The sequence below is a fragment of the Lutra lutra genome, chromosome 6 (genome assembly GCF_902655055.1).
Source record: "Lutra lutra chromosome 6, mLutLut1.2, whole genome shotgun sequence".
Classification (NCBI taxonomy): Eukaryota; Metazoa; Chordata; class Mammalia; order Carnivora; family Mustelidae; genus Lutra; species Lutra lutra.
Genome location: NC_062283.1, coordinates 64648936 through 64674192, shown reverse-complemented (window position 1 = coordinate 64674192; position 25257 = coordinate 64648936). Strand labels below are relative to the sequence as shown.

Here is a 25257-nt window from a genome sequence, read left to right as displayed (position 1 = left end):
CTATATACTGTAGATAAAATTGGAGCATTTGAAAATTTGGAACATTGCCTGCCTAGTTAACTGAACATGGTAGCCATGGTCACTTCCCCCCAATCTCATTAGTGAGGTTGATGAGGAACATGAGGTATTCATGATAGATGTGCATCTGTCCAACTAGGAAGGCTAAATTTGCCACAGAAACTGCCCCAGCTCAGGTAGCAAAATGTAAGTAAAAGAACTTCTTATCCTTCCTCCAACCCTGGAACCTAACAGGCTCAATATTTCATGTCCCTAGCCTCTACTGTGAAGAAGTTAAAGACTGTTCTGGGAGGGAACTGGAGGAACTTCAAGGTGTCTACCATGGAGAACAGTTTGACACAGTTGATATGTACCAATCTTAATACTAGTAAGATGGAGGTAGAAGAACCATGCTTATCATTTTGAAGACGATAAGCATCAACTAGTAGTTGTGGAACCTCACATAAAATCACCAAACCACGTGAGAATGGAACAGTATGTGGGACTCTTGGAGGATGATTTTCCTATAGGAAAAAAGCAGGTGAAAACTCCAGGTTGATTCAGCTTTGATGCTGGGGAAGCCTGCTATCAAAATCCACAACTGAAAAAGAGCAAGGCACTTAAATAGATGCAAGGAAGAATGGGTAAATTATACAAATTTCCTCACTTTGTTCCCAAACACTTCAAGGATGAAGAATTACCTCATGCAATATTGAAGCCAAGGTCATGAAATACCTTTGGCTAGAATAGTTTGTGCTGTGCTAACAAGATCATAATATGGTTTTATAATTAGTGTCTCTTCCATGAATAAATATTTGTCTGCCCTTTTCACTTTAGTCCAGAGTTAGGCAGTGCTTGGTACCACCAGTAAATAGTCCCATTGGAGACATGCCATTGCTCTCTGAATCAGCAACAAGCTCTATAATTTCTCTTTTAAGGTTACCCTTGAGCCACTCCCCACCCTTAGAAATTGGTTTAGTGAGACTCCAGTGAGCTCTAGGGCAGAATCTGACATAGTCTAAGACATGCCAGAGTAACAAGGGTTTGATTCAACTGTACATTTTCCATACCTGGAAGAAATCTCCTTTGGTCTAAGATCTACAAAGTCCAATGTAGAGTAATTAGTGAATATGCTCCATTTTAAGAGAAAAGAAGAGCATGTTTTCCCAGACTATTTTTCTCTGACCTTCTGTGAGTCAGGTTCTCTCACTTCCCTCCACCTGGACATTTATCTTGCTGGGCCTGGATCCCTTGGCTGGATTCCTGTTCCCAGACGCAGACCATTTCTGGAGTCAAGATTTCCTTTCAAAAATGATTTCTTCAGTGACAGCCAGCATCAATGATTTTTCTTTCTGGTGAGTAGCCCTTTATTTCCTTTCTTTTAGCTATGACCTAGAGTCTAGGAACTCTTCTTTCCCCTAAGGTGCTTTGTGTGGCTAGGAGTTACCCTACCCTAATACTTTCCTTGAAAATTTGGATAGAACCAATTTCTATTCTGGTGCATACCTTCCCAGGAGTCATAAAAAGGAGAAACTCTGCTGCACAAATGTCTTATTTGTAAAGTCTCACTAAGCCTGCGAAACCTCTTCTGTTAAATATCCATGTGAGTGCTTAAGCACTGTATGTGTGTGCTGGTTTCTAGTGCTATTGTTATTGGCACTTCAGTTCAGGCCGGAAGGTTGGCCCTGACCCATCCTGCCCATGTTGGCATTTAGCCAAACATGTTATTTCTTTATTCCAGCCAGAGCTTTAAGCATCACTTCTTCTTACCCTGTCTCTAGCCTGCCTAATAGAGTCCACATAGTTCAAATTTGTGTGTGTGTGTGTGTGTGTGTGTGTAAATATCTAACCTCTCTTCTGAATCTGTTTATTATTCCTTACCTCTTCTATTCCCAGTATCTCCATAGAAAGAGTACCTTTTAATGGGCTTGTTCTTGGTCCTCTGCACCATATTCATTTCTAATCTTTTTTGGGGTTTCTTTCTGGTTTTCTTTCTTCTTTCTTTCTTTTTTCTTTCTTCCTTTCGTCCTTCCTTTTTTAGACAGAGAGTAGTGGGGGAGAGGCAGAGGGGGAGGAAGAGAGAGAATCTTGAGCAGGCTCCAAGCCCAACATGGGGCTTGATCTCACAACCCTGAGATCATCACCTGAGCTGAAATCAAGAGTAGGATGTCTAACCGATTGAGCCACCCAGGCATCCCACCTTTTGGTTTCCTATCTATAAAAAGTTCTCCACAGAGCTGCTGAAAAGCACAGGTTTATGATAGTGACCACATCGAGAAGGGAAGATAGTTATTGTGGGATTGACCACAAGTAAGGTTCTATCTAGGCTTAAGCAAGATATTAGTGAATTATACTCTCAGAAATGGGTATTCTTATTCAATTTTGAAAAAGTCTTCCCAGAATAAATTATGACCTGGGATTTACTTTAAAATAATACAGTAAGAGATAACAGAAACAAGACAGAATACAGGCTGATAGTGACTGAAACGTTCTGTTTTTGTATATGACTAAGAGTTTCATAATAAAAATGCTTCAAAACTCCCCAGGAGATATCAGCTAGGAGAAGTTTTATAAGTGGATTCCTGATAATACAAGGAACTGACAAAATCCTAGGAAGGAGCAAAGGGCTCTTTCTCAGAGAAAAAGTATTGATTTAACATGTAACTTTTGAAAAATATGTTATAATCTTGTGGGCTATCCCCTGCCTGCTCTAAAGGAGTGTCTAATGGCAGACACTGGGGAAATAATAAAAGAATACTATAATACCGTTACATATGCTTTGAGTTAGGGATGCTCTTGCTTGTGTATGCACAGGATGTTTCTGGAAGGATTCACTGAGAAATTGGTGATATTTGCTTCCAGAGAGGGGAGCAAGGCATCTTGGGGGAAGGGATGGAGAGGCTGAAAACAAAGTAAAACTTAGTGAAGAAAGAAAAACAAAGTAAAACTTAAGTGACCAAACAAATAAAGAAAACTATATTGTCACCAAGGATTTGGATTTATTACTACCTCTGATACTGTCCCACATGAAAGAGACCTGGCCAGTCAGTCTAAAAGATTATTTCAAGATTGTGTGCCCAGCCCCATTGTTTAGCAGTTGAGTGACAGACCATGACAGACTCCACTAGATGAATCAGTACATGGGGTCAGAGCTAAGGCAACACCATCTAAACTGTTTTGTCCCCAGCCTTGGGAGCACTGAAGAGACAATAGTTTTGCTCACATCTTTAAAATGCAGCAGGAATACATCCAGAGCACATGAGAAAGTGCGAGCTTATCAAAGCTGATACCCCACAATCAGGTCTCTTAGAAAAATGACTTATGAGTGATGTAGAAGATATGCAAGCTAAACCAAGCGAGTTCATAACAAAGGTATCTGTGTAGGAAAGGCAGATACAAGCAGACGACTTAGATGATGTCACTCTTGAAATGAAAATGTTACGGCACTCGTTTGTGGATTCATGAGTAAGCTATTGTTACACCCAGAAATGTGAATTCCTCTGGACACAATCTGGCATCTGTTATAGAGCTCCTGATCCTTTCAATATAAAAAGAACAATGTTCCTCTGAAAGGACAAGCTGACATTGTTATTGCTAGCTGTTGCCACAGTATCCTTGTTTCAGATGAAAACAGATGAACTGAAAGGCAGGAATGTCTGCTTAAGATTTGGGGCCTTAAGGCATGTATGTTGAAGTTCATCATCCCAAATTTGAGAGCATTTTAAATACTGACACGTGCATGGAACATTTAGGACTCTGCCTGATATTGGAGCAGCTGTATACCGATTGAGTGTTTCAGTTAAACCAATCCATTATCTTTCGCAAACAAAATAACAGTGAGGCACATTTACCTTTTGAGAGGAGGGAGCTGGAATCCACTGCCTTTTGTGAATGAACTTTGAAAGCAGCCAGAATTGAAGCAAATGTAATGCAAATTTCGAGACATGTTTTAAAACTCATGCTTATGTCTCTACTGAAGCATTACTGGAAGTATTTATGCTGTCAGATCGAATCAGAGACATAGTAAGCTCTAGTTAGAATATCACCTGCAGTGCTTCCAGTCTCGTCTAAAGACCGGAGCTACGTCTCATATTTATTCTTCCGATTTGGCCATTCTGCTCAGTTTCCTAGGGACATGTGGGTTCTTAGATGTGTGATGAATTGTGCCACGACGCACTGCATTGCATGATAAAGTTTGTCATGGACTAACTCCAAACCAAAGCATTCTGGGATGCTAAGAATCAGCAAAGATTGAAAGCTGGATATCAACACATAATTGGCAAGGGAAAAAGATTGGCAATGCTGATCACAATTACAAATGCATAAATGCAGTTCCCCTTCTGAGAATTTACCTTTAAGATATATGCGTTCCAAAATGATGCATGTAAGAGACAACTAATTACAGTATTGTTTATAATAGCAAAAATTTTAAAACAAGGCCATGTGTAGGGTACTGGTTAAATACGGTGCATCCATACAATGAAATACTATACAGTCATGAGAGAAAGATGAATTCCTTCAGGTCCTTTGAAATCTTGAAGCTACATTAAGTAAAGGGTTAAAAGGTAAAAGTGGTGGTGAAACTGCCATTTGTAAAACGATGTTCATTTAGTAAAAAAAAATTAAAAAGTTAAGAATATGTTACAGATTTGCTTCCATTCTGCCATGCTATACTAAAGATACTGTTAATGCTAGAGTCCTCCGGGGCAGGAAACCGAGTGTCAAGAAGATTATTTCCCTGTATGCTTTCCATTTTTCAATCCTGAGTTATCCATTCAAAATTTTGAATTTTTTTTGTTCTTTTAAAGATTTTATCTATTTATTTGACAGACAGAGACCACAAGTAGGCAGAGAGGCAGAGAGAGGGGGGGGAAGCAAGCTCCTTGCTGAGCAGAGAGCCCAATGTGGGGCTTGATCCCAGGACCCTGAGATCATGACCTGAGCCGAAGGCAGAGGCTTAACCCACTGAGCCACCCAGGTGCCCCCCAAATTTTGAATTTTTAATTATTAATTTAATCATTACAAAGGAAATATTTTAGTGAGACTTTGAAATGGCTGTAGAATAACACCTAATATATAGATGGCATGCTTTTTATTGAGTGATAACTTCCTTGATGTGCAATTGAACAGGAACTTGGAATTCCTGCTTATAGCATTATGGCTAGTATAGATTTTTTTTTTTCCCTACTGAAAAGTTAACAAAGGAATTGTAGAACTTTGGATTTTAACTAACCACCCTGCCTCTGCCCCCTGACTTTTGTGATTATTCAGAAGATTGCTGAGTGGTAAATGTTGGGTATAGGAGAAATGCTGTGTCCTTGGACTCCCTAGGATTAAGTAGAGCTGCCAGGAGCACTAAGCAATCGCCTGGAGCTATTTTACTTCTGCCCACCCAGCTCCAGGCTTTGTACTTAAGCATTTTTCCTCTCAACTTTCTCGGCTTCTGCTTCCTATTGACTCTAAAACTACAAAAAAAAAAAAAAAAAAAAAAAAAAAAAAAAAAAAAAAAGATAAAAGATTTTTAAAAAAGAAAGAAAAGAAAAAGAAGAAAAGCTAGGTATTTTCAAAGGCATAAATCACTGAGCACAATTTAAATCAGTTAGAGAGTCTTACTGGTGCATTATATTATTTGGTGATATTGGTTGAAAAGAAATAATAGGAATTAAATGTATTTGTGAGTGATTTTTATGATTCATCAAATGAAAACTATATATAAAAAAAACTCCCTAAAAATGGATAGTTATTGGTTTCACTGTGTGGCGTATTTCCTTAAGAACTAGATGGAGCATTTTGCTCTCAGAGGTGGAGGGGGAGACGAAAAGGTCAGTACTTAACGCTAAGACAGTGAAGCGTCCATGCGCTAATGGGCAAGGTTCTTATACTTGCAGGCCTGTTCTGCCTCCCTCACAGGCTTGGTTGAGGACCAAAGGAGTGTGGTGTATGTGAGCATTTTTCATAAATTCTAGAGTGTGTGTTACATACAAGTGCTGGTACTCATGTTCCTGAATTTGCCCGGTCTCAGAATTTTGAGGTCAAACATGTGCAGATATGCTGAAAATGCTGAAAGAAACTTGGTGTTTTGTAGTTGTGATCCTTGCAAGTTATATACTAGGAGTTTCTGAAAGGTCTCTTAAGATGCTGTCTTTCAGCCTTATTCTTGGGAGCTGGAGTTTCATTATTAAGCTTTGCAAATGCCTTGCTTCAGACTGGCTTAAGCTGCTTCACTGGTGTCAATACCTAGCGGCTTTTAAGTTCAGTTCTCCAGACTCTGCACAAGCTCATTCCCTGTGGGGCAGACGGAGTCTGAAGCTTTAATTGAGGTGAGAAGTTGAAGAAACTGAACACTGGTCACTGAGATGAGTCTAACTTGTAATGAGGTTGCTGACAGGAGTCAATCGTCCTGACAAAAAGGTCCCAGTTGTCCAGGGATGCTTAGGCAGGGATGGGCTCTCCCATCACCCAGTTTTAGCAGCCAATAAAACCATAATACATGTGTCCTCCTTTACCCGCACAGCAGCGCTGAGGGCTGAGGGATGACTGACAATGGGATTCCAGTGTGGAGACAGGCTTTGAGGTATAACGGAAAAGAGAGCCCTAGACTGAATTAGGATATCAAAGACATATCTTGGCATATAATTAGCTTGACTTCTAAGAAGCTATTTTAGTGGAAATACACAATGAATGGCTCTCCCTCTTGGTCAAATGCAGCTCTGGGAGTGAATCAGCTTTCAGTGGAATAAAGATTCCAAAGGTCAGTCTTTGTGAGTCCACTATGATTTCCTTTTGCCTTTCTCCCCAAAAAACACTCAAGCATGGTCAGAATGCATGCAGTGGTTGAAGTGGGGGAAAATCTTTGTCTGTGCTGTCCCCAGTCCTCAGCAGCAGCTTCCTTGTGTGGTCAGCCCTGGCCTTGACCACTTACTTAGCCTGTTAACTCTACCCTGGTTACTTTGCGCACATAGGTTGGAAGATGGACGTGCACTCGTACCTGTGCAAGCGCTCTGTTAGCTTGTATCATGCTGCATACATGTAAACGGTTCAGGGGTGCCTGTTAGGAATAAATGAGATCACCTTGCAGGAGCCTGCTACTTTCAGTATCTATCCTTAGAGCAATTAGGGCCCTGATAAGAAGATTGATTATAGAAGTAATTGGGTTTTGATCTGCACCTGGTGTTCCTGGTCTCCCATCTGCCTCAGGCCCATCTCCAGTCTGCAGCTTTGACACTTTGGGCTCCCAAAATCTGCTCTCCAGCCAGCAATGTTGGCTTTTCTTCACCTTCCAAATACACAGCTGAGACACTAGACCCAACCATGTGAACTCTGGCTTGAGCTCTGGATCGTCTCCGGGAGAAAGGCTACAGACGCCACCACGTCCAGGCCTGATGCCGCCAAGAACACTTTCCTCTCCATGGCCTTTCTGGTTTCGGCTCACCAGATGGTGAAGCAGAGACCAAAAAGAGAAAGGAAAAATATTGACTTTATGAGCTAAGGACAAAATTACAGCTTCACTGTTACCTTGCTGCAGAGTTCCAGTTTATTAAGGGGAAGAAACAGCTGTGAATATTAAGACTTGAGAAAAAGTTTGGTGGGAACTGACACTCCCTAGGGCATTGAAACAGCAATGGGGTGAACACAGAGACTAGCATGATGAGTCTGCTGGCTGAGATACAAAGTGATGTTGAAGCTCTTTATTTTAAAATAATCACAGATCTGTAGGAAAGTGCAAAGAGGGTACATAGTACCATGTACCACCACCCCGGTTTCCCCTAATGGTTACATCTTACATAACACAGTAGCAAAACCAGGAAATAAATTGGTACAATGCAGCATAGTTTTATGTCATTTTCTCATGTGTGTAGATTTGTGTAACCATCACCTCAGTCAAGATTAGAACTATTCCATTGCCACAAAGGTGTCCCCCATGCTACCCAATGATTGTCCTACCCCTCATCACCATGACACCATTCCTAACCCTTGGCAATCACTAACATGTTCTCCATCTCTATAATTTTGTCATTCTGAAAATGTTACACAAACAACATCATATAGTACATAACCTTTTGAGGTTAGCTTTTTATGTATTAGTGAATTCTATTTGCTGATAATTTTGTTAAGAATTTTTTATATCCATATTGATGAGGGATTCTGATTTTTACTTTTTTTTTTCTTTGTACTGTCTTTGTCTGGTGTTAGTATCAAAGTAATATTGGCTTCTTAAATGAATTGAGAAGTGTTCTCTCTTCCATTTTCTGGAAGAGATTGTATAGCATTGATATTTAAATGTTTGGTAGAGTTCATCAGTAAAATTATCTGGCCCTAGAGAATACTTTTTTAGGAGTTTTTAGCTTATAAAATCTATTTTCTTTATGGCAATGGGGCTATTCAAATTTTTCTCTTATTTTGGGAAAGTTGTGGTAGTTTATGCTCTAGAAGGAATTGGTCCATTTCAACTAACTTGTTAAATTTACATTTGTGAGCTGTTCATAGTATTTTCACAGCATCCCCTGATGACCACAGGGTCTGTGGTGATAGCCAATATTTCGTTCCTGATGCTGGTAAGTTGAAGGTTCTTTTTTCTTTTGTTAGTCTTGCTAGAGGTCTGTCAATTGTATTAATCTTAATAAAGAAAAAAAATAGCTTTTTTATTGGTTTCCTCTGTTGTTTTTCTGTTTCCAATTTCATAGATTTTCCTGCTCTTTTCTTTGTTATTTCCTTCCTCATGCTTGCTTTGTGTTATTTTGTTTTTTTTATTTTCTAGGTTTTTAAAGTGGGAACTTAGATGATTGATTTGAGACTTCTCTTCTTTTATAATATAAAGTTTAAGTTCTATAAGTTTCCTTTTCAGTACTGCTTGTGTGTGTGTGTGTGTGTGTGTGTGTGTGTGTGTGCATGAGTGTGTTTGAGTGTGTGGGTGAGAATGTGTGTGTATACTATATATGTTTTTCTTTTTTTCTTTTTGCTTTGAGACTTCCTTTTTGAAATGTGGATTTTTTTAAGTATGTTTGTTTAGTTTACAAGTGCTTAGAGACTTTCATTTTATTTTCTTGTTTTTATTTTTAGTTTAATCCGATTGTGGTTGAAGAACACAGTCTGGATGATTTCAATTTTTAAAAAAAAAATTTGTTGAGGTCACTTTTGCGACCCAGAGTGTGGTATACCTTGGTATTTGTTCCATGGGCACTTCAAAATGTATATTCTGTTGTTGTTGAGTAAAGTGTTCTATAAATGTCTATTCCTGTTGCTTGATAGCACTACTGACTTCTATATCTGTGCTGGTCTAGCTGGTATAGTTTTCTGTCTGGTTGTTCTGTCAGCTGTTGGTAGCTGAGTGCTGAAATCTCCAACTGTAATTTTGCATTTGTCTATTTCTCCTTTCAGTTCTTTCCATTTTTGCTTCACACATTTTTCAGTTCTGTTCTTTGGACCTATACACTTAACAATTACAATATGTTCTTGATATACTGACCCTTTTATCATCATGTTTTGTCCCTGGTAAGTTTTTTTGCCCCGGAGTCTACTTTTTCTGATATTAAAATGCTACCCTTGTTTTCATTTGATTAATGTTTGCATGGTATAACTTTTACAATCCTTTTGCTTTCAACCTACCTACATTATTATTATTATTGAAGTAAGTTTCTTATAGACAGCATATAGTTGGGCTACATCTTTTTATCTAGTTAACTATTCTGTCTTATAATTGGTATATCTAGAGCATTTACCTTTAAGGAGATTATTGATATCTTCAGATTTAAGTCTCCCATTTTATTTTTTATATTCTGTTTGTTCTCTTTTTCTCTATTTTCTTTTTCCTGACTTCCTGAGAATTACTTTAACATTTTTAAGAATTCATTTTGAGGGGTACCTGGGTGCCTCAGTTAGTTAAGCCTTCAACTCTTGATTTCAGCTCAGGTCACAATGAGCTCCACGTCAGGCCCTCAGTCAGGCCCTCAGTCAGGCCCTCAGTCTGACCCAAGCTGGGTGTGGAGCTTAAAATGGATTATTTTTTAAGGGGTCGGGGAGAGGGGAGAGGCAGAGGGAGAAGAAGACAGTCCTAAGCAGGCTCTACACTTAGCATGGAACTCAATGCCAGGCTAGATCTCAGGACCCTAAGATCATGACCTGAGCTAAAATCAAAAGTTGGACACTTAACTGACTGAGCTACCCACACGCCTCTATCTATAGTGTTTCTTAATGTATCTCTTTGTATAGTTTTTTTAATTGATTGTTCTAGATATTACATAATATACCATGACATCACAATCTACTGGTGTCATCATTTTACCAGTTTGAGTGAAATATAGAAGTATAGAAATTCTGCTTCTCCCTCTCCTCTCCTGTATATAATTTTCTTAAGTATTTCCTATACATATATTGAGAATCACATCAAACAGCATTATATTTTTTGCTTCAACCATTAAATGTAATATATAACTCAAGAGGAGAAGGCAAGTGTATTTTATTTACGTATTTTTACTCCTTCCTTTTTTCTTGTTTCCTTCCTGAAGTTCCAACATTTCATCTTTTGTTAATTCTCTTTCCGTTTCAAGAACTCCCTTTAACTTCTATTTTAGGATAGGTCTGCTCATAATAAGTTTCCTTCATTTCCCTCCTCTAAGAATGTCTTGATTCCCCATTCATTCCTAGCTATGTTCACTGGTTGTGGACTTCTGGGTTGAGGGTTCTTTTTCAGCACTTGAAAAGTGAAGTGCCACTTCTTTATAGCACCCCACAAGAAATCTATTGTCATTCAAATTGTTTTTATTCAGTAAGTAAGGTATTATTTATCTCTTGATGCTTCCAAGATTTATTCTTTGCAGGTTTTCAGAAGTTTGATTATGATGTGTCTTGGTAAGGATTCTTTAGGATTATCCTGTTTGGGGCTACACAGTTTCCTGAATCTGTATGTTTATGTTTTTTACCAAATTGGGGGATTTGGGGGGCATTATTTTTTCGAAAACTTCTCAGCTTCACTCTCTTTCTTGTCTCCTTCTGGGATTCCATTGACACAAATGTTAGATCTTTTGTTATTAGGCCCAGAGGTCTCTGAGTTTCTTTTCTTTTCTTTTCTTTTCTTTTCTTTTTTTTTTTTTCAGTCTATTTTGTTGTTCTCTTTTGCTCAGACTGGGTCATTTCTATTGCTTTATCTTCAGGTTAACTGATCATTTTCTCTGTCTCCTCCATCCTGTTGTTGGGTTCATCCAGTGAGTTTTTAATTTTAGTTATATTAAGTTTTCCTTTTGCTTCTTCTTTATATCTTCTATTTCCTTGCTAAGACTTTCTATTTTTTTATATGTTTCAAACATATTTTTTAATATGTTTCTAATTGCTTATTGAATTATTTTTGTGGTGACTGATAGGTGGCTTGTCAGATAATTTCTCATCTGTGTCATCTCAATGTTGTTGTCTTTTCTCATTCAAGTTGATATTTTCCTGGTTCTTGATATGATGAGTGATTTTTTTAAATTAAATTTTGTATTTTTTACTATTATATTATGAAACTCTGGATATTCTTTAAAAAGATCTCCTGTTCTAGCAAAACTCTGACATCATGCTAGTGGGTAAATGAGGGGGCACTTACTCATCATTACCACTCAGCTTTCATTGACATGGGGAGGGAAGATGGAAGGGGGCTCCTTCCTTGTTAGTGCTGGGTGATGGTAGGATTTCAGCCTCCCCCTTAGGCCTCCCAGTTGATGCCATCTTAGCTGGGAGGGGAAAGGATACCTTGTTACTACTCTCCATGTGGCCACCACTGTCACCATGGGATGGAAGTGCTCATTACTGCCTGGGTAGGAAAGCAAATCTTAACTCCCCACTTGGCCTTCTCTGACACTACCCAGTGTGAATGTCGAAGCCCATTATTACTTCTGGGAGAGAATAAAAACCTAAACTGCCCACTCAGCCTCTGCCAAGGAGTAGAGCTACCGTTTATCTGTTGTGTTTGGCTAAAGTTGAGCACTTATTATTCAAAAGTTTACTGTCTTGCCAGGCTTCCCCTTTCCTGGTCCTTTGGATAAAGAGAACAGGCTTTTCTTGGGGGGTTTTTGTTGTCTGTGCCCATTGACATTTCCAAGTTGATGGCTTGTTCCAGTTCAAACATGGGATGTAGAAGGCAAAAAGTGAACCCAGGGAATTCACTGCCATGTTGCTTCTCCAGTCCTGAGTTTCCTAGTTGGTCAGCCATAGGCTCCCTTCCTTTCGGAAACTTATGTGTGTTTTATATGTAAAGCCAGGGTATTTGCTTGTACTTACTGGGAGGAAGAGAGAAAAGTGTGTCTACTCTATCTTCTCCAGAAGTGGAAATGACTAAGTGGATTTTAACTGCTCTTTGCAATTACAGCATGTAGCTTAAGAGTTTTCCCACATTTACATAAATTCACTTCCTTAGAATAAAGTTTAAATTTATCCTTAAATAATATGAACCTTTTATAGTAAGGTTAACCTTTGGAAGGGAGAGGGAATGGAGATGATGCCATCAGAAAGCTGTCCGGGAGAATAGCAAATGACAGCAAGTAGACCAAAATAGATGTATAGACTTGTGTTGACACCTAACATTTCTTTCCACAGTGAGCTAAGTTAATCTTTCTGATCAGTGCCTGATCATTCTTACATATTTTGTGCCCCACTGCCTTATGAAATAAGAAAGAGTGCTAGGTTCAGATTCAGGAGACATAAGTTGCAGTTGACACATGTCCTTGAACAAATGATCTAACCTTCTCCAGCTCTGTTTTGTTCATCCTTAAAAATGCTTTTGTTGGTGTATTAGTTCCTAAGGTTTCTCCCAGCTCTTTTGCTTAGTAATTATTCTTCAAAGATAGCTTCCCCACCGCTACTGCACATGCACATGAATGCTATCGCAAGCAACTATTCACCATCTACTTTGTCCTACAGAAGTCTTTAAGGAGGACTTGGCAACTTGCTTCTTTGAGACATTTAAAGCCTCACTCATCAGTTTTTGGAAATCTTGCTCATTTACATTGTCATAGCTCACGAGCCCTGTGATTTAAACCTCAGAAAGGGTAAGTCTTGTCAGCAGAATTTTTGTGTTAATTTCTAAAGAGATGAAGGATATTAAAACTTTCCACTCTGCAGAAGGCAGTAGAGAGACTGCAGACAAGGAGCCCAGAGGGGTAGGAGAAAGAAAGCCACCAACAAATGTCAAAAATCTTGAGGTCCTGGCTTTTCTCCTGTTCTGGTAGGGTCTCCTGTCCTACTGGGATAAGAGAGACATGTATTTGAGGGAGATAGAAAATCATAGCTAGGAGAGGCAAGCTCAGAAGAACCACGCACAAGAACAGGATCTGAATGTAAACAAAGATAGCCATGATTTATGAAATGACAAAGAGATATCTACCCTCAAGGTACAACTGCATTCCATAAATGTTTTTCCCATATTTTTCATCTTTGTCCTTTATCACGTAAGCTATCAGAGATGATACCATTCGTTAAAATATCTCCAGGAAATGCTTGTACAAACATAAATCTCTGTATGTATGGTGAATGGACACATTGCTCAAATCTGTTAGAAGGAGTTGGATTTTTCAAATTATTTATACTTCATATATATGTATATATGTGTGTATATATGTATATATACATATATATACACAAATATATATAAAATAGCAACCAACAGAATTTTTTTTCTTTTTCTCCCCCCAGGCAGTCACTGAGAATCCCTGCATGTGATGAGAATTATGTTTAATGTGATTTTGCATATACAAGCCTGTTGGAAGCAGAAGAGACCAAGCCATTATACCATGAGCCACATGAAATACAAGATCCATGAGAGATGTTTGGGTAACTGAGATACTGGAACACTACTTCAGGAGGGCTCTTCTGGCTGGAGAAGAAGGACAGAATAGAACTCATGGGGAGGATACCAGGAAGAACTGTCTAGTTCCAGACATTTGTCTCTACCGCTATCCCTCAAAATGCTTTCCAGGAAATATTTTGATACTGTCCCAGCTCACACAGAAGGCTTTATGCCTCAAAAGATTACAGTATCCAGAGAATGGATAGTATTTTGAGTATTGTCCTAACATTGTTGCAAGTGAAAAGGAACATGTTCTGTTCTCCTGAACATCTTAAGAGAGAACTGAAGTCTGACCAAGAGGGTCGTTTACATGGGTCATTCTCGTGTCCCTTCAGCTTCCCTTCTTTTCTCAACCAAAGGTCCACACTGCCAGGTTCTGCCAGGAATACAGGACCAGAGCATACTCACAAGCCTCATGGGAAGTGGTGAACAGCAAGAGGAGACCCACACCATTTACATATTATAATATATATTATACATTTCTAAACTAGCACCATTTGTGGCTGTGTGGTGCACAGCTATAACAGGGCTTAGAGTCCCTAGGGTCTAAGATCATGAAAGAAGAAACCACAAGGGAGCAATAAATTGTATAATAACACGTGATTCTATGGTGTCAATTTTCAGAAAAGAAGAGTGACCAACAGACCAAATGAAGCAGGGTGGACCATAGAGACTGGATAATTTATTGAACTTTACCATTAGGAGATTATTGGTGAACTTAGCCAGAACAGTTTCCATGAAGTTATGAGGGATTGAGAGCTTGATTATACCAAGATACAGCAGAATGAAGATGTGAGCAGAAACTGAGAAGTGAAGGCCAAGTTTGAGATTAAGAAAGTAAGTCGCATTAGGGAGAGGCTCAAGGAAGGTTTTGGTGGGAGTCATGAGAAAAACTGGCCAAATTCACATGAGAATGAGAACATTTAAAAGGGTATCGAAGCTATTGAAGAAGCAAGGTTAATGGAGCAAGATTCTAGAGGGAGAGAAGCAAGAAAGGATACAGTTGAAGGACCAGGCTCAAGTACCTAAGGAACAAGGATGAAACGCACTGGGGGTCATGATGATGTGAGGAGAAAGTGGACCACCCATTGCCTTGGCACCTCTGTGAGAACACAGCCCACACTGGGCTTGGAGGACACTGTGGTGTTTGGGGGCAGAGCTTCTGTGAACATGTAGAATGAAGGAGACTGACAACGGAGTAAAGGTTTGGGAAAGCAGGTGGGTTCGTTGTAAGAGAAGACAATGCAATAAGTGTCTGTGAGGGAAAAAAAGCAAGAAATAAAGGGATGAACTACTACATTTTGGGTGGAAATTGATGTTTATAAAAATAAAGTCAGAAGTCACTGACTTACATGATCTCCGGGTCATGAGATTGAGCTTAATGGGGCTCCATGCTCAAGATTCTGCTCTAGAGTCTGCTCAGAGTCTGCTCGAGATTCTTTCCACCTCCTTCTCTCTCCCCTTCTGCTCCTCCCCCAGCTTGCACTTTCTCCCTCTCTTTCTCTCTCTCTCAAACAAATAAAAAAATTTAAATCTTAAAAAAGAAAAAAGAAGTCACTGACTTACAAAAGCCAACTGTCCGTCTGGTGGTAGAACTCCTAAGGTAGTTTTAAGTAATTACTGTGAACTTAAATGAAGAGGTAGCACGGGCCTTCATACGGAGTTAAACACAGATATCTTGCGTGTACAAAGCAACAGAGATGGGTCTGATCCCTCGGTGAGGAGACATCTCAAGGTGTGTGATGTGCTGAAGGTCCTTTGTCTGGTCCCAACAGTGAACAAAAACACTAGATATTAAAATAGGTCCTAAAAGGTGAGGTGAAGGTCAAGGAAGTTTGGAAGTAGAGCAGTCAACATGAGACTCTATGGTGAAGGGATGCAGGAGCTTGGGAAGCCTTTGGACGTAATTACGGAGGCTGGGGAGGGGTGCTAGAATAGCCTGTCCTCTGTCCAGGGTACTCGTAGGAGAAAGGGTAGTAGTCCAGAGGACCTCCTCATTCATAAATCCCGCATCTCCTGTGCCTCCTCATGGTGGGCCATTTCTACTTCCTGCTCAGCTTCAGACTTCTGAGCATGCTGGCTTCTGTCTCCATGCCTCCACATGGTCTCTGAGGTTCTCAAGGGAGCCAACAGCTCCCTTCTTGCAGTAATCACACCAACCCAACCCGGACTTGGTAGAAAATCTTACCATCTCCTAACCTGCTTTGTCCCTTTGGGCATCACGGACCCTTGGTGCACTTTCTCTTTTCCTCTCCAGCCTTCCCAGAATGCCACTCCATGCTCCTGGAGTCACCGTATGCTGGTTGACAACTGGCACTGTGTTGTCTACAAAACACTTTCTAGGTCAGATTTGACTAGTCAGCAGCTGTGTTATCTAGAAAGTTACTTAACTCACGGATCTTTGGCAGAAAGGAGAGATGGCCCTCAGCATGGTCCTGTCCACACTGGTCCTTGTCCCATTTTTGTTCTGCTCTTCTGGCCAAATGCTTTTCTGTTAATTTTTATGAAATGCAAAAGAAGTTTTTTTGTTTTACTTATTTATTTTTTGGTAAACCTTTCAAAAAATCTACATCAGTCTTATACTTGAGCTTCCATACTTAAAGAAAAAAAAAAGGAAAACAAGGAAAAAAGCTGGAATGCAGTTTAAAAAAAAAAAAAAAACAAATTTGTTGTGGAGTATGTGACACTCCTAGCAAGTGCCCAGCCGGCATTAGCTGCCCTTATGACTAATGTGCCTTTGGAGAGAGTCCAACTCCAACAGAGTCAGGAGAAACTGACAGGGAACCGGAGTCCCAATTATCATTACCAAGTTAGCCACCTATGTGCTTAGCAGATGGACCCCTTGTCTGTGTCCACTGCTTGCACTTCAGACCTTTGCCAGAATCCTTGGACTCAAATGTTCTCTCTAGAGCTACAGGAAACTTGGTGGACATCACTGAGAACAGGGAAAGCGTCCCTGCAGCCTCTGTCCACACAGATTGTGGGCACTTAGAGTATAAAAAAGACTCCCCAAACATCCATTCCTCCAGAATCCTTGAATCTAGCTAGAATGCCAAAAAGCTACATTCTAGAATGGCATTATTTTAGCCTCACATGAAGATGCCTTTTCTTTTTTTTTTTTTTAATTTTTATTTATTTATTTATTTATTAGACAGACAGAGATCACAAGTAGGCAGAGAGGCAGGCAGAGAGAGAGAGAGAGAGGGGAGGAAGCAGGCTCTCCACTGAGCAGAGAGCCCGATGCAGGGCTCAACCCCAGGACTCCAGATCATGACCTGAGCCAAAGGCAGAGGCTTTAACCCACTGAGCCACCCAGGTGCCCCGAAGATGCCTTTTCAAAACTAGTTTATCAGGATGCCTGGGTGGCTCAGTCAGTTAGTTGTCTGCCTTTGGCTGGGGTCATGATCCCAGAGTCCTGGGATTGAGTCCCACATCTGGCTCCCTGCTCAGCAGAGAGCTTGCTTCTCCCTCTCCCACTTCCCCTGCTTGTATTCCCCCTCTTGCTGTCTCTCTCTCTCTGACAAATAAATAAAATCTTAAAAAAAAAAAACTAGTTTATCATTACACCCCAATCTCTTTAAAATTGAGATTAGGTAAAAGAACCATATTTACATATGTCTTAATAGTCATTTTTGTCCCATGTAAAGAGAGCCACAAGTGGCTTTAGAGTAACTGCCTTCTCTCCTGAGATAGTGGTGTGCTTCTAGCTAGTAGATAATAAGAGGGAAGGAGAAAGAAAATAACATTTATTGAGCCACTTCATAAGCCACCTTGTGACATTTGGCATAACATAGGCCCTCCTTAAATAAGAACGTCCTTGCGCTTATCTTCCTCCACCCCTACTTCCTCCTAGTGTATAAATCTTAGAGGGACCAGTGTCATTATTTAAGACTGTATTTATAGTGGGTGAAGATTTGGTCAGAAAAAGGATTGGGAAGGAAAAAAAAAAAAGGATTGAGAGGGGTTTGAATGAGTCAAGTTCTAAGGTCCTGCGGTCACCCCAGCTCTCTTACTTCTGTTTGAGACAAGAGCAACTTGAGCTGGGAGACTGAAGTGGTCTCTCTCCCACTTGGTATTTCTTCTTTCCACCTGCATGTCACAGGAGCCCCATGTCACAGGAGCCCCATCATGGGTCGGAGTCATGTGACAATCACTTTCCCCGACTCTCTGTATGACTCAACTTGATAAACTCTTGGTGCATTATCAACAAGTTGGCAGTCGTCCTGCCAACTTGTGTATCAGTGTATCAGAATCACCTACAGGTCTTGCTAGAGGACAGAATGGTGGCCACCACTCCACACCCCCCTGCTGAGTTACTGATTTAGTGGATTTGGGGGATGCCTGAAAACATGCATTTCCAACAGGTTCCCAGGTGCTATTGAGGCTCTTGGTCTGGGACCTACACTGAGACCCGCCTAGTCTCAAATATGTATACAGTATAGACTATGTGTACAGCATGTCCATGAGTGCACAGTTGCTAATCACAAGCTCCTAACACTGGTTCATTTTCTCTCCTAAGTCTAGAGCAGCACTGCTCTATGCACACTGGCCTGGGTATGCCCCACCTTGGTTTGCAGCCCACAACCCATCTTGTAGCACCCATCCTCCCTTGACCACAGGACTTGCTGTCTGTATGAGTTTTCTTGGGCTGCCATAACAAAACACCACAGGCTGAGTGGCTTAAACAATAGAAATGTACTTCTCACAGGCCTAGAAGCCGGAAGGCTGAGATCAAGGTGTCTGCAGGAGAGGTCTTTCTGCAGGATAGAGTCCTCTCTCCTTGGCTTGTAGATGACTGTTCTCCCGGAGTTCCAATTTTCCTCTTATAAGGACACCAGTGGTATTGGGTGTCCATCCTAATGACCCCCTTTAACTCAAATAACTCTTTAAAGACCCCCAAATCTTGAAAACAAAACTGGATTTCTAAAATTTCCAAATACAGGCACATTCTGAGGTCGTCAGGGTCAGGACTTCCACATGGGAATTTGGGAGGACTCAGGTCAGCACATAGCACCTTGTCAGCCTCTTTCTTGTGAGAACAGACTATTCTCACACCTCTCCCTCTGCACCCTTCTTACTCTTTTTCCTGTTTTATATTCCCTCTGCCTGGCTTCCTGAGGGGACCTATGGCCTTGCAGGTGATGAACCAGAGACTCCTTGTGCAGCAGGGATCACCATGACATGGGTCTGGGGATGTGGACATCAGCACCCATCTTTGTGAGGACCCTGTGTCAACACCAGTGATAAGCAGGGCCCACTTCGGAGAAGGGTGACAAATTGCTGATAGAGGAGCAGCTGACTTGGCACTGGTCATTATTCTTGTAATGTCCACATCGCAGGTAGCAGGCCCCACCACATGCTGTGACCACTCCACCTCCATGTAGGCACCTGGAATGGTACTCGAAGAAATGAGAGAGAGAGAGCAGGAAGAGGCTCTAGGACTGCTTGCCTGGAGCCTAGCCAGCACCCACCCTTTCTCTCCTTGTCATGCAAATAGCTCTAAACATTTGCTAGCCATCTCTGATCTCTGCTGGAGAAACTCACCTCTCTTTTTGACAGCAATAATTCCTGATGCCTTAAACACTCTACATGGCTTTCCCAGCCCCATGGGATCAGCCAGCCTGGTGTAATTGTTCCCATTTGAGAGATCAGGACACCAGTTTAAATGAATACAACAAGGGCAGAGGCTGTGTTCTGTCTACTCTCAGGTTTGCCCTCTCTGTTCTATCAACTTACCTCATGTCTTCTCCCTTCTCAGAGTTCCCCATGATGAGGTCATTCTCAGAGCCTCTGGGTGTGTGGAGTTTTGTTCACCCAGCACCACCCCGCAGACTACTGAGCTCTGTGTCAGCTGAGGTCCCGACGGGAGCGTGGTGTTGAGCCCCATACAGGATTCCCATGAGTCTGGTATGCTCATTTTCCCTATGCTCATTTTTCATTAAAGTAATTATTAAGTCCTTGAATTCATCATCACGTAAGCATACACTTCTTCCCACTGCTGTGGGTTCTCTGTGGGGCCTCAGAGGCATCGTGACAGCACTGTTTTTCAAACTCTTGGCTGTGACCTGCAGTGAGGAGCAAATCACACTCTACACCCAATACTCACATGCATACACATGTATGAACCAAAAACCAGCCATGCAAGATAATACCGAACTCTGGTGTGACGTATTATTTCCTATTATTTTAATGTTTATTGTGGTCCACTAATGTGATTTTATGACTCTGTGATAAGTTGCTACCTGCTGCTGGGAAAATAATTCTTTACAGAATGTTCTGGCCAAACTTTGGAAGCCTAGCCATCTGTTTTGTTTGCACTTCCAGTGAGAGGAGATGTTGAGGTCAACTGGAGGAGAGCTCTCAGGGGGCTCAGGGTATGGTGGGGTGCAGGAGAAGGGGGCTTCCTGGACACTGAGGGTGCCCAAGTCCTAAGGTTGCTGGACTCAAGGTGAAATCCAGTGTCCCCACCACACCAGTCCATGAAAGAGAACTGTGAGATACACACACTTGGGAATTTCACAGATGCTCTCCCCTCCCTGCACCATGGGGTGATTTGAAGGTCTTTCCTTGTTACTTCCTTCCATATCCATCCTTCATTCACCCTTTTGACCCCCCACCTGAACTGAGATAGAATTTAGGTGCCTGCAGAGTGGGCGTTTGCCTGAGCTGTATTTTTACAGGGATATTTTAAAGCCCTCCACTAAAACCTCTCTTCACAATGCCTGAGATGCTGCCATTTGAATTTTATTCCTATGGTTTAAGCATTGTCTTCCCAAGGTTCTTTTTAAGAGGGAAAGAATCTTCTTAGGAAGAATCTTGAAAACAAAACTGGATTTCTAAGTCTTTTCCCTCCCAGTCTGGCCTTCCCTATAAGTTCCAGAAATTAATTCTCCTTTTAAATGGAATTCTAGAGTAGTGGTTGCTACCCTTCCTTGTGACATGGAACCCTTCCCACTGTGGTGATGAGCACGGGACGCCTTCTTGAATAATGTTTTCAAAGTAAATAAAAATAAAAAAAATAATAATGTTTACAAAGTAAAATGGATAGGACTACAAAGGAAACTAGTATGTGTCTATATATAAAATTGAAAGTATATCAAATATATATATCCAAATATATAATATATATGACATATAATACCAAAATTTTTAATTTAGAATATAGCAATATATGTGTTTAACCCATTAAATAAAATCTAGAAGGAGGTTTAATAAATAATTTAGAATTTAGTGCTAAATATAAACACTATTTTGAGGTATCTGTAAAAATTGTACCATGATGAAAATAGTTGATTTCCATTGGCGGAAATGTCTCTGTTCCCACTAACTCTAATGCGGTTTGTCTGCATTTATAATTGAAGCAAATGCTAGATTACAGTTAGAAGTCAGCCAAATGAGGGATGTGACTTTTTTCCCCATTCAAGTTCACAGACCCCACTTTAAGGGCCCCTGCTCTCGAGAGCTATCTACACATTAAGCATTTCCTTTCCTGGCTCATCCTTCCAGACTCTGAAGCTTTATTTACTGAGTCTAGTTCTGTGAATTTTGTGTGTCTTGCCTCCAAAAATTTGCTGTGGCCTTCCACCTACCTCTCTCACCTGACCTTGTGGTCAGTCCATCAGGGGCCCATGCCTGCCAGTATCTGGGAGACAGCCTCAGTAACAATGCTTCCCAAGTTTCTGGGGACATTGTATCAAGGGGAAGCTTGGCCTGGACTCTAAGCAGTCCCTAAATAAATTATTCTTACCCTGGATTTGTGTCAGGAGACCTGTAATTATCTCAGAGTATTAATAACGTGACAGAGAACCTGTCCCTATTTAAAGCAGAAACTTTTTTAGTATCTGACCCTGCATATGAATAATAGCTTGTGTCTCAGACTTTGGCTCCAAAAGATGGATCTTTATTTAGCAAGTGGGAGTCCACTGAGCTCAGTGCAGGAAAAGATTCACAGCAAGGCCAAGACATACTGCCATTGACCAAAGCGTAACTAGTCCTTGTTCCAGAGGGTGCGAACAAGAACGCCTTTGCAGATCAAGGAGGTTACTTAGTGACATATCAGAGTGCAAAAAGACAATGTGGCGCAGTGAGAACAACAATTAAAAAAAAGGCATGTATGTCAATTTCAAATGGTTTTGAAGTATATATTTGTGCACTACAACTTTGAGCATCCAACACTAGCTCTGAAGCTACTATGCAGGGTCCTCTCAAAAGGCTGCCAGCCACCCTCTCCACAGGCTCTTCTCCTGCCTAAAGAAGTCGTTTGAGGGGCAAGGAAGAGAGATGGGTTTGCGTTGGTTCTGAAGAGTGGTTAGGAATTGGGTACATTAATATATTAAGGGTCAGAACAGTTTGAGATCCTGGTGAGAGATTAAACAAAAAGAATACATTCAGTTTTCAGCAAGGTAACTATGACAAAATACTTAATTTGAAGAGGGAAAAAAGTGGGGTTAATGTCAATACCTGAGAGAAATCCTGGAAATGACTTAAGGAAAATTAAGAGTCCTGGAAGACTATCATTTGGGAATAAATAAGGTTGATGATTTTTATATACCTTTGTATCTCTTTCTCTCTCTCTCTTTTTTTTTTTTTTTTTTTTTTTTTTTTTTTGCCCTTGTGCAGAGACAAAATCTCAGGCTGGGGGACTTTGGAGTTTTGCCCAGAGAACTAGGTTTTCTGTTCTTAAGGTCCTACTTCAGTTCTTTTGACACAAGCCTCACACTTCTGGATCTGACTCAGGCGGGGGAATGTCTCACAGTGTGGATGGGATATAAAGGGCTAATGGGCATTAGAAACCACACTGAGCCATTCTGCTTTTCCCCACCAAACCTACGTGGCTGAGGGACATGAAGTTGTCCAATCTGACTGAAACCCCACCCTCTCCCCTCCCTCCCAAATCAAGCTGGCCCCAGGCATTTGGACAAGATGACAGGATGCAATCTGCCTCAGAAATGTGCAGCAAGCAGGCTGGGTAGAGTTACTATGGCAACAGCAAGATTTGTTGGAATCAGAGGGGGCTGCGCCGACACAGACCAGAGAAGCCCTCCCAGCTGAGGGAGGCAGGTGTCTGTTATACTGACAGCTGGCCAGCAGGGGCAGCAGAGGAGACAGGTTGGAGCTGGGCCGGGGAGGGCAACCCCCATCGCATGTATATGTCCAGGGAATGAGTGATGACCCTCTCTATTCATTCCATGAACAGGTATACATTTTTTTCTTGGAGGTGTGTCCTTTTCTTGGAAGATTTTTTGATGTTTAACCACAAAATAATTTAACCACAAAATAATTTAACCACAAAATAATTCCTCCAGCCATTTGTAGGACAGACACATCATACCAGCATGGGAGTGAGAAGAGAAGCTAGGACCAGGGCTCTCGAAGGACCAACATAAAGCTGTCTGCCTTCTTCTGGGACACAATGTGCTAAATCTAGCCAGAGGTGAGTCTTAAAAATCAAATGATCTAAAGATTGTCTTGTCACCCTCGTCGGTCACCTCAGATATAAGGTTTGGTAGGGGTAGTTGTCAGATTATCCCCCCACTTAAGTCTTATTATGGAGTCAACCAATAATCTTTCACAATGGTTTATGTTCTTACTGCAGAAACAGTAGAACACATGCATCTTCCTTGATAAGGGGCAGTGGTGAATGGTGAACTTGGCAATTAATGAATAAGAGATTGGCTTCCTGGGTGGCCAGAGAGATCCTCCCACATCATCTGCCTTGGTGGGTGATTGAACACTGGGTTCTTAGCTTCTCAGTTTCACGAACTCAGTACAGTCACATTCGGCAGATGCATGGTAGTCACAGGCAGAGGATGGCCTGGAGACTACAAGATGATGTCTTAAAATAATTTCCCAAGTCACAATGTATATTTTGAACCCAGGCACCTTGCATGTGGGGTATGCAGGTTAAATGAGCTGACATGTGTGTAAGTATTTAGAATAGTACAAGACACTGTAGAAGTCTTGTTGTTTTGTGATTAAACCAGTACAGTAGTATAGGATGTGTACTATACAACTTTAGAAGATGCCATTCACGTGTGCAGAGTTGTGCAATGCATAATCTGCAGGGCTGGCCATGGTAACCCTGAAACATTACTATCCACCTTGCAGGGCTATTATAAAAATTATAGTTAAATGCATGTGAAATATCTTTAAATCAGAAACACCATACCCCATTATCTGTATTGGGACATGTATCTGGCAATTTAACAGCAATATTTGCTCAGGGTGGTTCTTCCTGTTGGGCAGGTTTGCCCAGAAGCGAAATTTGATTAAAACGTTATTAATGAATTTTAAATAAGTGAAAGGAAGTTGAATGTCATCTCAAGGTTATCCTCATTCCACCAGTATGGAGGAGTTTCAGTTTCAAGGGCATCCCTTTTCGGACTACTGGGACTCACTTGGAAAGAGAACCTTCCACCCTGAACATGGACTATGGACGCACTGATTCTTTCCTCCTCAGCTCTTCCCTTTTGGGTCTCTATCAGCTGCCAGGAACCTCGCTCTCTAGGTTACCTCATGAGCCCGCTGCAATTAATTAGATAAACCGCATCTCTTACATGAGTTAATCTTTAAATTGGTCTCTTCTAATGAAATTTTAGGGAAGCCCCACAGGCTCCTTGATGAAATTTGAAAGGCCCCTTAGTCTCATCAGCCACAATTTTTAGAAATTATTAACTTAAGTAACACTACAGCCAAAAGAACCAGTTGAGTACAAAACAAGCAGCTCATGTCTGATTTCCTTCTGGAGCGCTGTCAGACACGTTTCCCCCCCGTTCCAACCAATGCGTGCATCCTCTTTGCTGTTTTGTCTTTTTCATGCAGTGTTACTTCATAAAGAAAACTTCACTATTAACCATATTTTAATACCAAGCTATTCCACCAAAATTCCATCCAGCCCAGTATGCTGAGATATATCCCTCCAGCAGGGCGTTCAAAGCAGTTTAACGTCCCAATCAGCAGATATAATGTACACAGGTCATGGAGGATATGAGAAAACCAGGATGCACTTGAAACAAACACAGAAATGAAACACACCCGACAGTAGTCGAGTTGGGAGGATCTTAGGGAGCAGTCTAGTCCAATCCTTTCATTTTACAAATGTGAAACCTGAGGCCGAGAGAGGAGATGCAACATGACCCAGTCTGCACAATCTTTTCACCTCCTTCATAGTGTAGGGACAGGCTCTGGCAAAGGAGTCATTTCCTCTGGCCTTTGGGAATCAGGGAAGAATGGTTCACCCAGCAGCGATGATGGATTGCTGCTGTGGAGACATCCCCGAGCAGCTCACAAGGGGTCAGAAGAGAAGCATCGATCCCTAGGTCCTCTGCTGCAAGCATCCCATGGAAGGGAAAGAAGGTGTCTCATCAGAGCCAAACATGTGGGATGTCCACTCCCACCCAGCACTTGGAGGTGTGAAAAAACATCCTGAACGGGAGAACCCAGAA

General features: G+C 41.2%; 2 long non-coding RNA genes across 2 annotated transcripts in view; both read left to right on the top strand.

Annotated features, from left to right (window-relative positions):
- The window catches only part of LOC125103291 (uncharacterized), an 85536-nt gene extending 62301 nt beyond the window's left edge, over nucleotides 1-23235 (top strand). The window contains exon 3 of the long non-coding RNA XR_007128341.1: nucleotides 23010-23235. This is a non-coding gene — a long non-coding RNA (uncharacterized LOC125103291). The remainder of the gene's footprint in view (nucleotides 1-23009) is intronic.
- Nucleotides 927-15080, top strand: LOC125103290 (uncharacterized). Its single transcript, XR_007128340.1, has 3 exons — nucleotides 927-1352; nucleotides 12889-13016; nucleotides 13664-15080. It is a non-coding gene; the product is annotated as an uncharacterized LOC125103290 (long non-coding RNA).
- Nucleotides 23236-25257: the final 2022 nt, after the last annotated feature.